General features: G+C 42.2%; 1 long non-coding RNA gene across 2 annotated transcripts in view; it reads right to left on the reverse strand.

Moving 5' to 3' along the window:
* Window positions 1-5,124: 5,124 nt before the first annotated feature.
* The window catches only part of LOC138805626 (uncharacterized), a 7,424-nt gene continuing 2,132 nt past the window's right edge, over window positions 5,125-10,416 (reverse strand). For both annotated transcript variants that reach the window (XR_011365610.1, XR_011365614.1), the window contains exons 2-3: window positions 7,769-8,233; window positions 5,125-6,876 (exon numbers count right to left, since the gene is read on the reverse strand). This is a non-coding gene — a long non-coding RNA (uncharacterized lncRNA). The remainder of the gene's footprint in view (window positions 6,877-7,768; window positions 8,234-10,416) is intronic.

Raw genomic sequence — 10,416 nt, forward strand, 5'->3', positions numbered from 1 at the left:
GGGGTTTAAACTCAGAGACCCGATGTTGTGCCTGAGCTTTTTTGCTCAAGGCTGGCACTTCACTATTTGAGCCTCACATCCACTACCGGCTTTTTGGTGGTTAATTGGAGACAAGAGTCTCACAGTCTTTCTTGCCTAGACTAGCTTCAAACCTCGATCCTTAGATCTCAGCCTCCTGAGTGGCTAGGATTACAGATTTGAGTATACCCAATACACCCTGGCAAGTATGCTGATCTTTATCCATCACTAAACACCTTTATTGAGTACTTACATTATGCAGATCACTGGAATCTAAATTAAAGAAACAAGCTTTCTAAGATTAAAAACTTTTTAAGATTAAAAACTTAAAACCTAATAATAAAGGATAAACTTGGGGGCTGGGACTGTGGCTTCATGGTAGAGTGCTTGCCTGGCATGCATGAGGTCCTGTATTCCCTTCCTTGGTCCCACATAAGCAAAAAAAAAAAAAAAAAAAAAAAGTCATTAAATAACATTTTAAAAATAAATAAATAATAAATAGGAAACCAAACAAATAAAAGTCAAGTGTGGGCTGGTAATTAAAATGAAAGCATATGTTACAGACAATTGTGCTGCTATTTTGGGTTGGGTGGAATGAGGTGACATTTGCCATGAGAAGTGGATAAGAAACTGGCCCAGAGGAATGGGGAGCCAAGCATTCTGAGTGGAAGAAATGATTCCTAAAGTAGGGTGAAGAACTCAGAAACATGATGGAATGTGGCTCAGTGGTAGAGTGCTTGCCTAGCATGCATGAAGTCCTGCTTTCCATTCCTCAGTACCACATAAACAGAAAAAGTTAGAAGTGATGCTGCGGCTCAGTTGATAGAGTGCTAGCCTTGTGCAAAAGAAGGTCAGGGACAGTTGCCCAGGCCCTAAGTTCAAGCCCCAGGACTGGCAAAAAACAAAAAACAAACCCCTCAGAAACAGAAGAACTGATTGCCTTATCTCTTAACCTCTCAATCCAGCATACTTGCAAGTGGCATCTCCAACACTGCAATCCCACTTACTAACAACTCTGTTAGTATTAGCTGAAAGTTAATTCTAACTTTCAGATCCGTGCTACCAAATCTAGAGATTTGTTAATGCCTCTCCATGCATTTTCCTCCCTAACTATCCCTGTACTTCAAGCAGGATATGGATAGTTGCAGTTTGTTCTCATAGCAAACACTACCCATCTGAATCCTTCCTTATTGGGGTGGGGCAAAGAGGGGGGTGTTAGTACTAGGGCTTGTTCTCAAGGCCTCCCACTCTCACTTTGGTTTTTCACTCAAGGCCGGTGCTGTACCACTAGAACCAAACTCCATATTCTTCTGGGTTTTGGTGGTTGATTGGAAATGAGAATCTCATGGACTTTTCTGCCCAGGCTGGCTTTGAAGCTTGATCCTTAGATCTTAGCTCCTGAGTAGCTAGGATTATAGGCGGGAGCCACCAGTGCCTGGTCTGGATTCTTCTTATAAGTGGCACCATACTAGTATGATAGTTAGTGAGATTTTGCTCCCTAGCTCCAAGTGTCTTAAATGAAAGCAATGAAAACAAATGAAGTAAATCACCCTAACCCAGGCTTTGAGATCTTCCAGGGCTCCTTTCTTACAGGAATTTGAAAACAGGCGCATTCCATCTTGCCCTTTGTTGAAGAGCTGTTGACAATACACAGAGTTCAGCTTAGAATTCGTGCTGTAAAATGGCAAAATACTGAACAAACCAAGCTTTCTCACCCAGGGCACCACTCCCCTTGGATTCTGCTGATCCTCACACAGCATTCAATAAGTACATTTGGGAGGTTTCTGGGGGACTACATTCAAAGCATTTGTTTCTTTAATTCTTTGTTATTTTCATTGCCCTGGAGATCATTCTACACGCTACTATCAGAATCCACCCATCTTCCATTCCTGTAAATATTATGTTTGCACCGAAGTATGTGAACTATTTCAAAGCTGGAATATGAACCAGGGTGGGAAAAACTTGCTAGTGGAATGACAGAAGAAAAGCATTAAAACTGAAACGAGAGAGAATTCTGTAGCAAAGGAAAAGTGGGCTGCTAGCTGCTGTGTTTGTCAGGGGGAAGAGGGCAGGTCAAGCCTTGCGGATGGATTACTCAGCCCACGCTTGATTATTTAAATCCAGCAGCAGTAAATGTATGCTGACACATTCCTGGGGGCACCCGGGTGACTTTCATTACAAGAAGCCACATTCAGTTTCTAGAGAGGTCATTTGGTTTCGATCACAGTACGGATTGTTCCAAGCAATGGAGACCAAGGGAAGCTGAGGTTGCTGTTGTCAACCCTCAGTGATTCCTGGGAAGGGGGAAACGAGGCAACTGCTGCCACACATCTGGAGCTGGTGACAATTCAACTGATTGCTAACTTGTGATGCAAGGCTCATCATCCCTCCTTGGCGGCCCCAACCTCTAGAACATGTGGGGAAAGAATTAATATGAATTTCTAGTATGATACATAGGTCCTCTGCCCCTATACCTCACATGCCTCGCTCAATTCATCACATTGTTCTCTCTGTCCATATCTCAAATATAAACCAAGAGTCAATCTTCGTGTCCTTCTCCTGGGCACCCAAGATGAATTAGCAACCTTGGAGAGGCCCTGACTGCACGTGAGATTTTGTTTTTTTAATTAATAGCAGTTTATTACCACAATATATACATACTTGTTTACAAAGCAATTGGGCTAAATAAAAACATAAGTCCCACAAAGTAGAGATCTTTGTTTTGTATGCTTCTGTATCCTCAAGCACTGAGGGGAGATCTCATCCTAGTAGCTGCTGTTGAATGAATCAGTTTGTGGTCTACCTGCCTAGTCCAGGAAGGCAGACAGTGCCAATTTTGCTCAGCATTGACTTTCTAGACCCTTACACAGTATCAAACACATACCAGGTGCTCAAAAATACGTTTGTTGGCTCACACCTGTAATCCTAGCTACTAGGGGGCAAACATCTGAGGATTGCAGCTCAAAGCCATCCCCAGGCAGAAAACTCCATGAGATTCTCATCTCCAATTAACCAGCAAAAAGCCAGAACTGAAGGTGTGGCTCAACTGGTAGAGTGCCAGCCTTAAGCAGAAAAGCCATATCCCAGCAACACCAAAAAAAAATGACATTTTGAATGAATAGAAATAATAGTAGGTGATTTTTAATTAAAACTTACTCATGTTAAATACTTTAAGATATTTTTTTTTCTTTTTTGGCAATGAAAAGCCAACATGGGACCTTGCACATTCTAGGCAAGTACTTTATCCCTAGGCCACACTCTCAGCCCCTGGTTACTTCATTTGGTTTGCTGTAGTATAGTTGAGACAGGGTCTGGCTTTGTAGCAAAGGCCAGCCTTAAACTTACCATCATCCTCCCCCTACTTCCCAAGTGCTGTGATTACAGGCCATACATTACCATGCACAGTGTATAAAAAGATTATGTTAACATTCACTATAAGGCAACTATGAGATACGTTATATCATTTTGGTTGAGTAGGTTTGATCATTTTTGTTTGTTTATTTTTTGAGAAAAAAGTCTATGCAACCCAGGATGATGTCAAATTTTTTTTAAAAAATCTGTTAGTTTCTCAAGTGCTAGAGTTACATGTATGCCATCACACCTGGCTTAGGTTCAGTAATATATATGTATATATATATATATATATATATATATATTTGTGTATGAATGTACTCAGGGTATTGAACATTGTTCCTTAGCTTTTTCACTTAAGGCTAGCACTCTTATCACTTGAGCCACTTGCTTTTTTTCTGGTTAATTGGATATAAGAGTCTCATAGCCTTTCCTTTCCAGGCTGGCTTTGAACCATAACCCACAATCTCGTAGCTAAGATTACAGGTATGAGCCATCAGCACCCAGTAGATTCAATAATTTAAAAAAAAATCTAATCCTATAATTTTCAAATCTAGAGTGGATAATTGGACTAAATATTCGCCCTAGTGAGCTCTGGGGAAATATTTATTTCTCTAGGTGCTTACCAGAGAGTGACTGATAAAGAAACTTGGTCTCATGGGCTTTGATTATGCTTATGCTGCTTTGAATTAAATTATAACCTCAGCTTCAAGGAACATTGGACTTTGGATAGTCAACACACACACGCACACACACGTACACACATCTACATAGTACAAGTTACATTGGGTTCTAAAGTTACATTGCTTCTAAAATACTTGTACTTCTAAGAGAAAACTAGAGACAGGAGAAACATATGGGCCAACACTTGCTCCAGGAGCTGGTTAAACTGGCTCTGCCAGTGTCTTTGGCATCTACCTGCCAAGGACATTAGTTGGAAGACAGGCTTGTTCTCTCCCCTGGGAACTATGTCATTCCCTATCATCCAGCTCCATCTGATCTAGTCAACCCAGGCACAAGGTAATCAATAATAGTCTGATATCCCCACATAGGACTTGGTGTGTTCAGGTAGGCAGGACATGGTCCAAGCAACGATTGGCCAAACTGTAAACAAATCAGTCTACCCCAGAGCGGAAGTAAGGGAGACTCATTCTAAAGAGATCATGTTCCTCTTCTTTACCAAGGAAACTAGTGAGCCAAAGATGCATTCGATGAGAAGTGGTTAGATTGATTGGAAATATGAAACAATTCTTGAGTGAAATTTTTACTTTTTGGGGGGAGGGATGTTATAGTTGTTTGTTTAGTTTGGTTCTCGAGACAGGGTCTCACTATACAGTCCAGTCTGAGATCTTCCTGCCTCTCTCTCCCCTCTGTGGGATTACAGGTGTGTGCAATCAGGTAGTTTGTTGTTTGTTTGTTTTCTTGCTTTAGGGGAACTGGGAATTGAACCGAAGGTCTTATGCATGATAGACAGGCTCTCTATGACTGAACTAAAACCCCTTTTGAGATGAGAGCTCATTAACTTGCCCAACTTGGTCTCAAGTTGGGAGGCCACAGCCTCCCAGCTAGCTAGGATCACAGGTGAAGGCCACCACCACTAGCCTTTTAATCCCGTTTGATTCTTATGTCTATGCTTCACCAATGTTAGTCATAACTCATAGACACTGAAGAAGAATTGTTAAAGGAAGACAAGTAAAGACTAAACAGGAAGTTTCATAGAACCACATATATTTAATTTTAAGGGATGTTCTTTAGTCTTAATTATGTTCTTTTGACCTCCATTGTGTTAAAATATACTCTGATATGAAAGTGGTGATTAATAGTAAATGTTCTTAGATTAAAAGTTGGCAACCCACCCTTCACCAGAGCAAAGCTATGGAAAACTGTCCAGATGCACCTCAATGGACACGGGGATCAAGAAAATGTGGTATATATACACAATGGAATTTTACTCATTCATTAGGAAGGATGATATTACACGACTTGCAAAGAAATAGATGGACCTGGAAAAAATCATGTCAAGTGAAGTAAGTCAGGCTCAGAGAGACAAATATAGGTAAGCTAGAACTAATCTATAAATGCAAAAATAAACATATGGAGTTAGGTACAAGTGTACACAAATGTATTAACTGAAGTATGGCATTTGCAGGAGAAAATTCAAACAGTGTAATTTCTTAGAAAAGCGAACTCACAGTCCAACAAAATGAATACCAGGAAACTGGCACTTGAAAGGTGTTGGGGGATGGTCAAGGAATGGGGTGGACAAAAGAAGAGAGGAAAGGAGGGAGTACAGTCATACTATTCAATACACAGCCTATGAAACTAAGAAAATTGAGAGGAGGGAGGTGGGTTGGGAGGGAAGGGGATAATGGAGAGGGATGACAATGATCAAGACACATTATATTCATAAGCTGATTTGTTGAATGGTAATTATGGTCATTACACAATGGCTTACAGATAATAAAAATGTCATTTTTAAGGTTGACAACTTTAGTCGTTTCACAGTAGTGTTTTGGGAGACTTTGGGTGAGAATGGTGAAGACAGTCTTTTCCTCTTATTTGTGATTAGAGCTTTGGTATGTTGGGTAGTCTCTGAGTGGGTGGTCTCTGTCAGCAGTTGTGAGGCACCACTTGGATTAAAATGAAGATCTTCTCTAGGATTCTAGCACCTTTCTCAGCCACGCTCAAGAGTCTATTGCTTCTGTGTGGTGCCATTTTAGCTGTTGGGCTGTCAAGAAGAAACATGTCTGCTGAGCACTGGTGGCTCACATCTGTAATTCTAGCTCCTCAGGAGGCTGAGATCTGAAGATTGCAGTTCAAAGCCAGCCAGGGCAGACAAGTCTGTGAGACTGTTATCGCCAATTAACTACTAAAAAGCTGGGAAGTTGAGCTGTGACTTAAGTGATAGAGTGCTAGTCTTGTGTGAAAAAAAGCTAAGGGACATCACCCAGGTCCAGAGTTCAAGCCCCAAAACCAGCACCAAAAAGAAAAAAGAAGATACAGAAATTCAGCAGTATGGGACACCCTGGTCCTTATGTTGAATTTGGTCTGCAAAACAAACTGGCTTGGTCAAAGCACTGGATAGGAAGAGTATGTGTGTGTACATGCAAACACACATACAACAAACCATTCCGTGAAGTATCATTAAACTATAATCAATTTGTGATTTCCTGAAGTAAAACTTGCCAGAGCCCCCATCATGACTTATTAACCATGTTTGGTTCTAACAGGAAGACAGAATTAAAACATGGAAGGTTGTAGGTTATAACTGATGGCCTTAGATAGGGTCATAAATCTGATTCATGTGCCAGAATCAAATGTAGGTTCTTAGAAACTAGCCTTCCACCCTCCTACCCTCTTCCTCATTCAAACTGAAAACATGCCCTCAGTCACTGCTTCCAGCTTCCCAGGTCATCTTTAATGTTCAATGTAAATTCTGGTCACCTTGCTCCTCTTTTGGTATAAGCCAGGTATATTGGCTCTTGGATATCAAGACATTTTGTATTCCTGGAAAGGTGAAAAGAGATGATAGAATTAGAAAGGGATGCTTGATGGTCCAAATATGATCTTATATCAGACTTTCAAATGTTCCCTAGCAGTGTCAGGACAAGAGGGAGACTTGCTGGCACTTTAATATATTTACTGGGTAAATAGTAAGCACTTGCAGTTCCTGACTTAATCAGAATGAAGTTCATTATGATAAAGAGTTGTGCCCTTTGGTCCTATTTGCATTAAGCAAGCTCCCAATTTCATTTAATTTCACTCACAGCTCTGAAGGAAATTACAGGCTGTAAGGTGAGCCAAAGGATGGGGGCAGGGAGAATTAGCAAGGATCACCAGAAAGATGAAAGGGAAAGGAGGTGGTGGGCTAAGAGGAGAGAAGAAAGAACAGATACCCTTATCAGCTCCCATCTAGGAGAGTAATTTGTGTTCTTGTTTTTTACTTGAAGTTTGTATCAGTATCTCTTTCTGGGTTTTGGAAACATGTGATCAGGTCATCTAAACCTTCTATGAAACATTTCAGACTTGTGTGTGCTTGAGCTAGTGAAGATTTATTATATTTGACACCATAACTAAAGATTTTAAGACATTCTTTTAAGCAGGACTTGAAACCCCTGAGGCTAGATTACTATCTGTTGCCAGATGTTAACTTGGTTTCACTGACAGGAATCCAGGGTAAGGTTAAAACGCTTTCTGAGGCTAGAGAGGCCAGTGTCAGTGGTAGAGCTTTAGCCTAGCACAGGTTAAAGGCAAAAAACAAACAAACAAGGAAAATGGTTTCTGAAGACATTGGAATGGTTGATTCATTTGCATTTCATTTGCAGAAAAAAAATCCCTATTTAGGATTCAAATGGGCAGTGCGAAAAGATTGAATAAGTTCCTAACTAGAAATACCTACCCAACGTCCTTTGGGATTCTTTGATGAACATGAAAGAAATCTGGACATCTCAGGGTGAATAGGGAAAAATGATGTCATTCAACAGAATTAGCACCAGAAGGGAAAATGTAGCCAAATCCTGTAGTGGTTAGCACTGGGATCCAGGCATTAGGAATGGAAAGCCCCTGACTGCTGTTCAAAGTATAGATATAAAAATCTTAAGCTGGTAAAGCAACACAGTTTCTAGGATATGGCTGAGAGAATAATGGCATTTCTGGGATGTGATGCTGAGTAGGGGTTAGAACACCAGATACTAGGTTGTGACAGACGCTTGGGATGAAGCCCATGACTCCCACAATGGGCTTGGTTGGTTACAGTGGAATTATGTCATCTGCTAAGCTGCAATCGGTAGCAAAGCTGCACGTTGAACACGTTTTCTCCTGGATCCCATCCTTGGCAACAGATTTAGTCTTCAGCTTCCAAGATCTGGTAGAGAAATAAACAACTGGGAGACAACAACCAAAACAGCAACAACACAGCAGAGCTGGGCCCAGAGACGAAACCCCGCCTCTGGAAGCCTGCAGCCAATCAGAAGCCTGTTGCTGGGGCTCTGTGTTTGGCCGCCTGACGTTCCCATGGAGACGGAAGAACGTTACACACTAAACACTGGCTACGTTGACGTCGACGCATTATATCCATGGAGACGACAGTGTACGTCATTCCTCCCGCCCCTCCACCTTCCCCGAACGCCGGGAGCAGAAGGCGACGCAGGCGCCAAGACAGGCTGGTGGGCGGGGCCTGTTGCCTGGAGGGAGGCCGTGTGGGCGGGGCCTGTTGTTATGACTGCAGCAGTGGCTGTTTTTGTTTGGAGCTGCAATTAGAAAGTGCTGAGGCGGCAAAGGAGCCAGGACTGATTTTGGAACAGCGTCTCCCGCCCCCGGGCCAGAGAGGGTTCCCCAGCCCCTGGAAGTCAGGACACCCCCTAGGCTGTCCCAGCACGCCTTAGCCTTAGGTCCTGAGCCAAGATCTTTCTGTGCTGCCTGGGACTCCAGACTGAGCCAAGCTGAGACCACTCCCTCCACCCTCGGTTGACCATAATTGTCAGGGTGACCTCCCTAACCGCGTCTGCTCCAGACGGCAGACCACAGAACAACTCTGGCCAAGCTGCCCTGCCCAGGAGACAGGAATGAAATCCAACTTAGTAGAATAAAGGAGAATCAGGGGGAAAAAAAGTTGGGATCTTTCTTTTATACTTTAAAATGTCTCAGCAGAACTGAGACATTCATTCCTTCGATTTTTTTTTTTTAAATGTAAGGATAGGAAACTTAGAAATCCCTGAGGACTGTGATTCTCAAGGGTGGGAAAAACTGAACAACTTAAGCCGACAGCAATTGAAACTTTTGACTTGCACAGTGCTTAATTCTGTCGTGCCTCTAACCAAGAATGAGAAATCTGTTTGTCAACCTCCTCTCCCTTCACACAGCTCGGGAAGTGCACAGAGATTGCAGCAACAAATTGTAAACATAATCAGATCAAGAGACAGCAATGGAAGAGGAGTGGAGGGAAAGGACATTGGGGGATAGGGTAATTTGAACTAGGTACATTGTATGAAAATGTCACAATGAAACTCCCTTGTAGAGCTAGGAATGTGGCTTAATGGTAGAGTGCCTTGGATGCATGAAGACCTGGGTTCGATTCCTTCCTACCACCACACTGAAAAAAGTCAGAAGTGGAGCTCAAGTGGTAGAGCAAAAGAAGCCTTGAGCAAAAGAAGCTCAAGGACAATGTGCAGGCCCTGAGTTCAAGCCCCAGGATTGGCAAAAGAAAAAGAAAAAAGAAACCCCCTTTGTACAACTAATATATGTTAATAAAATGTAAAGTGGAGGAAGGAGAAAGAAAGGAAAAGTGAGTGAGAGAGAGAATGAGAGAAATGTGGGGATTGAGACTATTATGGGAAGGCAGCCATCCTGAACAGAATCTGAACAGAATATAAAGGTCCCGGGATAAGATATGGCTTTTAGGTACCTAGGACTTTCACTATTCTCCAATAGCACAATCTCAATTTAAATTATGCCATATTTTAAGGGAAGAAAAAGAAGTTGTGTTAATTGCTGGAATTAAAAACAAGCATTGTTGCCTAGGCCCTGAGTTCAAGCCTTATGACTGACAAAAAAAAAAAAAAACAACTAAATCATCTATCTTTAAAAATCACCTATCTTAAAAAAGAACAGAAAGAGGGCTGGGAAGGTGGCTCAGTGGTAGAGTGCTTGCCTTGCATGCATGAGGCCCTGGGTTTGATTCCTCAGCACCACATAAGCAGAAAAAGCCAGAAATGGCACTGTGGCTCAAGTGGTAGCACACTAGCCTTGAGCTGAAGAGCTGAGGGACAGCCCCCAGGCCCAGAGTTCAAGACCCACGACTGACAAAAAAAAAAAAAGCAATGAGTTCAAACCCTCAAAATCCACCCCCTCCAAATACTTGAAAGTGAGTCAGTGGTATATATATCCAGTCCTGGGGCTTGAATTCAGCACCTGTGCTCTGTCCTTATGCTTCTTTTGCTCAAGGCTAGCACTCTACCACTTGAGCCACAGCACCACTTCTGACTTTTTTCTGTTCATGTGGTACTGAGGAATCAAACCCAGGGCTTCATGCATGCTAGGTAAGCACTC

This window comes from Dipodomys merriami, unplaced genomic scaffold (assembly GCF_024711535.1).
Source record: "Dipodomys merriami isolate MVZ:Mamm:240054 unplaced genomic scaffold, mDipMer1.0.p SCAF_1, whole genome shotgun sequence".
Classification (NCBI taxonomy): domain Eukaryota; kingdom Metazoa; phylum Chordata; class Mammalia; order Rodentia; family Heteromyidae; genus Dipodomys; species Dipodomys merriami.